Below are 6,372 nucleotides of genomic sequence, written 5' to 3'. Positions count from 1 at the left end.
TTGAGGGGTAATAACTTTTCCTGAACCTGGTGATCTGAATCCTGACGCTCCTGTGTCTTCTTCCTGTTGGCAGCAGGGAGAAGAGAGCATGGCCTGGGTAGTGGGGGGCCTTGATGATGGATGCAGCTTTATTGCAATACTGCTGCATGTAGATGTACTCAATGGAGGGGAGGGTTTTGCCCATGATGGACTGGGCCATATCCAATACTTTTTGTAGGATTTTCCATTCAAAGGCATTGGTGTTTCCATACCAGGCTGTATATTGGCTGTATAACCAGACAATATATTCTCCACCACACACCTTAAGATTTAGGTTTCATACCAAATCTTCACAAACTTCTAAGGAAGTAAAGGCATTGCAGTGCTTTATAATTGCACTTATGTGACCAGGACAGGTCCTCTGAAATGATAACGTTGAGCAATTTAAAGTTGGTAACCCTCTCCACTTCTGCTCCCCCGCTGAGGAACACTGAGGTTCATGGACTTCTGGTTTCCTCCTCCTGATGTCAATAATCAGCTCTTTGGTCGTGCTGACATTGAGTGAGATACTGGTGTTATGGCACCATTTAGCCAGATTTTCAATCTCCCTCCTATAAACTGAGTCGTCACCACCTTTAATTCTGCCAATGACAGTGGTGTTGTCAGCAACTTGTTTTCTTGATGTGAAAGATAAAGAACACTTTCAAAGAGGACTACCCCCAAATCTGATTTTCTTTTAAATGTAATGTTATATTGTGAGATATTGCTTCTTGGATGGATGACTGTAAGTGAAAAGAGAGCTCAGAAACTTTCGTAATTACTAAAGTTTTAGCTAAATGTTTGTGGAATGGAACTAATAAAAGAATTGAAATAAAGCAAGGAGATTTGATTTATTGTGTTTTGTCTATGTTTTTGTTTATAGTTGTGATACTGCTCAATGACTTACATATACTAAATTAATTTTGTACAATATTGCACAAAGGGTAAACATTATTAAGGAGACTACTGTTTTAAATACACAAGAAACAATTTATAAATATCCATGTCTATTCTAATTAAAATGATTTAGATTCGTTGTTTCACTAAGCAGAAATTAGGTTTGTGAACCTTTACAAGTGTAAGTGGACAATATTTAAAGATGAAAATTAGGGGTGAATAAAAAGCACTGAAGACTGGACTTCAATGAAAGTACAAATATTAGACATTAAAAAGCAGTACCTGAGCCTCATCCATACATGTCATTTGCTTAATAACGGATTGTATAGCAAAAGCCAAACACCTTCATTAGTAAAAAAAATTCAAAAACTTGTTAACATGAGAGTTTCTGCAGATGCTGTGAATTCAGAGCAAAACACTCAAAATGCTGGAGGAACTCATTAAGACAGGCAGCCTCTAAGGAAATGGATAAATAGTCAACATCTTGGGTTGAGACCTTTCATCACAGCTGGAAAGGAAGGGGGAAGATGCCAGAATAGAAATTGGGTTTGGGGGAGGGGAAGGAGGGCAAACAAGAAGGTGATAGGTGAAGCCAGGTGGGTAGGGGAAGGGGGATGATTTAAGAAGTGGGGAGGTGATAGGTGGAAAAGATAAGGACTGGAGAAGAACAAACACAATAGGAGAGGAGAGTTGAACATGGGAGAAAGGTAAGGGGGAGGTGATAGGTAGGTAAGGATAGGTAAGAGGCCAGAAGTAGAAGAAGAAGAAGGTGGTAAAGGGAGGGAAACCATCAAACACACCTTTACCTCCACCCACTCTCCGCTTTCTGCAGGGATTACCTCCCCCTGCTGCCTCTCCTCCTTCCCTTTCTCCCATGGTTCACCCATCTCCTACTTCCCCAGACATTTGCCTTCCAGCCTCATTGTTCATCCCACCTCCCATTTCACCTTCTTGCTTGTTCTCATCTCTCCCCCCCCCACACCTTTTAATTCTGGCATCTTTCCCCTTCATTTCCAGTACTGATTGGCTCAAAGCATTGACTGTTTAGCTGTTTCCATAAATGCTGCTATGTTCCTCGAGTTTTTCCTGTGTGTTGTTCAAGAAGTTATTGTTAGGGTTGCAGAGAACTTTATACCGGATTGACTGATACTACAAAAACAAATTGGTATAAATTTTTAGGCTGTTTGGTGATTTAGTATGGACAAGGGAGACTGGATTTAAATTTAGAAGTGATAGGATTATTCTGGTGTAGAACAAAGTATTTTTCCATTATAAGTTTGCTTTGATGTTAACTATCTATAAAATTAATAACAGGTATTTAGCCTTCAGTAAAAGATTGGATATTTCCACATACTCTTCGATTGTGTCTAATGTTTTCTTGAGGCCATGTAGATTGCTTTTAAAGGTACATAGAGACAAAGGATCCTTTATTAAGAGTTAAGTAAGACCTGAGGGAATTGGGAAAACACATCCCATTCAGCGTAAATCTAAAATTGCGTCAAAATGAAATCTTAAATCCTCAGCAAAAGCAGATAAAGTGTTTTATGCTATGTCTATTAAGTGGAACAGTAACTTAGTTTTATTTATTTATATAGCGATACAGTGTGGAGTGAGCACTTCCAACTCTTTGAGTCGCGCCAACCCAGCAACCGCTGACAGCCCCGATTTAACCGAAGCCTAATCATGGGACAATTTACAATAGCCAATTAACCTTCCTGGTACGTCTTTGCACTGTGCGAGGAAACTGGAGCAAACCCATGCATTCCATGACAGGGGACGCCAGAGAATTGAACGCTGAACTTCAACACCCTAAACTGTAATAACGTTGCGCTAACAGGTACGCTACTTTGGTTTTCATGAATTTAGGAAGCAAATCATGCTTATAAAATTATTCAGTTTTGATATGGACACACTTAATCAATTATCTATATAAAATCATTGCCTCTTGAAGGTCTTGCGTCTTAAATCACTCAAAGATGGCAGAGACTCGGGTGCTAAAATGCATTTACATTGTGCTATTGTACTTGGTGTCAGATTAGGATTCTCTCTCCTTTTCTGTCTACATTGCTTTGGCTCTACAAAGATTGATTATTAATTAAACACTTTCGTTTTTTCACAACCTGTGATGTTGCTGAAAATATGTTTTGATTGATGGCTGGTAACCTTCTGCAGGAAACAGGCTTCAAAGGAAATGTAGTTCTCAAGGAGTTAATGGAGCGCATGCATGCTGTAAATTGCTGAATGAGTAGTTTCCTGTGTTTTTACTTGCCAGAAAGAGGTTGAAGAATGAAACTATAATGAGGAGCTGTTAGCACACAACAGCTACAAATCCATCTTGAAAAGATCCTTACAGAGAGGTCCATCATCACACCTCAAAGTTACACATGCAAATCATCACACCTGGTACTACCAAATTCCACATCCTTGTGTATTTACAAAAGAGTTCTCACTGTCAGTGTGAGAGGAAATGCAGCTAACAGAAAATTTACTAAATTCATGTTTAATGAGTTAAGGGGAATCCGTCTGAAGCATTGTGTGAAATGCATTATCTATCACCGATGTCTGATCAGATTCAGTCAAGATTTATATTGTATAGAATTAAGTAATTTTGAGTAGATTTTATTTTTATTTTGAAGCTATTGAGTTATGTTATATTCAATATTCAAAATTTGGCTCTAAGAATATAGAAAGCAGTTTCTAGTGTGCTAATTGTACCAATATTGTAGATCTTTGATCTAGGAATTCTTTGTATTTAAAGTAGTTACTTCTTAGATACAAATTAATGAGAAATATTAAAACAGAGAAGTAGAATAATTAACCATAACATCTATTTTATATAGATATTACATATCACGGTTTTTAACCTTTTTTATAACAGACTTAATAATTATTTCTAAGCAATATAGAGACATTATTTAAAAGAATAGGTCAACCTTTTTTCAACAGGATTGCTTCTCATTAATAATGACTATGATGCAGAGCTGCTTCCACTGTTTAATTTGAAAGGGCCAGTGCTCTCTGATCACTGATACAATGAATATTTGGGAAGTTTTTCATTCAAGTTGCGAAGTTTGTAAAAAAATAGCAAAAAATGCGAACAGCGTCGATATTGCCAAGCCACGTTCCAGTTATTTCTTGTGGTTTCTATTGTGTTCTTCAGCTGCTGAACAAAACTGGTGTTAGAAAGGAAGCTGATGACTACAGTGGCATATGTCTAAGCTGCCAGATGGTTGTGTGGTGACTGTAGCATTTGTAGGTGGACAGCTGTGAAGAATGTACCCCTTCAGAGTCAGAACAGGCAGCAAATCAGCTTCCAGCTGAAAGAGAATAGGAAAAATTTGAAACATAAGGTGCTGCCTACACATGAATACAAATCTTCATTTTGTATTCCGTCCCTGTGTAGTGTATGTGTGGGTGACTGAATACAATGCATTCAATTTACAACCTTAGATCTTCCTCTCATTGTTTTGTGAAAACTGCCTTTCAGCTTTGTTCTTTTTCCTTGGTAAAACATATAATTAATTTGCCCTGACTGCTCTTAACATCAGGCCTTTCCAGAATCAATATACGGACTCACTGTGTTGTGCAGCATTACATGAAATGATCTAAAAAAAAATCCTGTATTTTAATAAAAATTGGAATGGAGTTTAAAAGGCTCTTTATGTTAAGAGGTTTGTAAACTGAGCTCTTATTTCTGGATGTCTTCAGCAGTTTTAACACCACTTGCTTTCTGCTCAGTTCATACCATGTTAATTTTAATTTTCTTTCAACAATGGGCATATAAATAGCGACAAATGGGTAACTTTTGAAGAAAACCAAGTTTAGCACTGCCATTAGTAAGTGCATCAGTCTCTTGGTGAATCCATAACTAGATATCCTGGATGATGTTAAGCATAAAAGGTTAATGGAAATGAACACTTACATCACAAGCTAGGCTCTCTGAGTGGATGAAGATAGCTACAAGTTTTCATGCACAAATCCCCTGCTACCCTTAGAATACAAAACATTTCAACTATGGTAGCACAGCAGTTAAATAAGCAAACTTGTAATGCAATAATCTCGACTAACTATCCAGAGATCAGTTATGAACATAGAGCATCAATGAACAGGAACACGTCCTTCAACTCACTCTACCTGTGCCATCTATAATGTCAAGTTCAATTAATCCCACGTGATCCATACCCCTCCATTCCCAGAATGATTAGATACCTGACTAATGCCTCTTAGGTGTCACTGTCACATCTGTTTCCACCACCCAAGCATCAGAAAGTGTCCCAGTCACCTACTTTTTAAAAACTTGCTGAAGAAATCTCATTTTAACTACCCTCTATCTCTCATAATTTTACAGATTTACATTAGGTTCCTCCTCAGCCTCCGGCACTCCAGAGAAAACAGTCCAAGTTTATTCAACCTACTCTTACAGTAATCCAGGCAACATCTTGGTGAACCTCTTCTGCGTCCTCATCCACATCCTTCCTGTAATGCCATGACTGGAACTGCACACAATACTCCAGATGTGATCTAACCAAAGTTTTATATAGCTGCACCATGACCTCCTGACTATATACTCAGTGCCATGATAATGAAGGTAAGCAGGCTATATGCCTTCTTTACCACCCTATCTACTTGCGTTGTCACTTTCAGAAAGCTATGGACTAGCACACAAAGATCCCTCAGTATATCAATGCTCCCAAGGGTCATTCATATACTTTCCTTGACAATTGATCTGTCAAACTGCAACACATTACATTTGTCTGGATTAAACAACTTCTATTTCTCCACCTACATCTCCAATTGATCTATATCCAAATCAGAGAAAGTCTGCAGGTTCTGGAAATCCGAGCACCACACACAAAACGCTGGAGGAACTCAGCAGGCCAGGCAATATCTATGGGAAAAAAAAGTACAGTACTTTTTTTCCATTGATGCTGCCTGGCCTGCTGGGTTCCTCCAGCATTTTGTGTGACTTGATCTATATCCAGTTGCATCCCTTGACAAGTTTCTGCTCAATGCCAGCAACTCATTGAATTATCTGCAAAGTTAATAATCAGTCCATATACATTTTCATTTGTATAATTTATACATATTACCCCAACACTCATCCTTAAGGGCCATCTTTGGTCACAGATATTCAGTCAGAGAAACAGTGGTTCAACACTATCCTCTGACTTCTATGGCCAATCTGATTTTTAATCCAATCTACCAGGAAATCATACGTCTTAATCTGGATCTGTCTACTTATGAAGGATCTTTAATCCATAGCACCCAACAAACACCCATTTTTTTTGTGCTGCTTAGTGCTGCTCTAAGTCATTCTTATTTATTTAGAGTTACAGCTTGGAATAGGCTCTTTCAAACCTTTGAGACATGCTTTAACCCTATCCTAATCATGGGACAATTTACAATGTCTAATTAAGCTACTAAGCAGTAAGAGCTTTGGTCTACAGATGGGGTGGC

The 6,372-nt window shown here is 38.2% G+C and overlaps 1 long non-coding RNA gene across 2 annotated transcripts in view; it reads right to left on the bottom strand.

Moving 5' to 3' along the window:
* Nucleotides 1–3,772: 3,772 nt before the first annotated feature.
* Nucleotides 3,773–6,372, bottom strand: part of LOC132378650 (uncharacterized) — a 28,123-nt gene continuing 25,523 nt past the window's right edge. For both annotated transcript variants that reach the window (XR_009507143.1, XR_009507141.1), the window contains one exon: nt 3,773–4,232. This is a non-coding gene — a long non-coding RNA (uncharacterized LOC132378650). The remainder of the gene's footprint in view (nt 4,233–6,372) is intronic.

Source organism: Hypanus sabinus, chromosome 2 (assembly GCF_030144855.1).
Source record: "Hypanus sabinus isolate sHypSab1 chromosome 2, sHypSab1.hap1, whole genome shotgun sequence".
NCBI classification, from domain to species: Eukaryota; Metazoa; Chordata; class Chondrichthyes; order Myliobatiformes; family Dasyatidae; genus Hypanus; species Hypanus sabinus.
The sequence above is the reverse complement of the archived record's forward strand: the minus strand, read 5'-3'. Positions and strand labels throughout refer to the sequence as shown.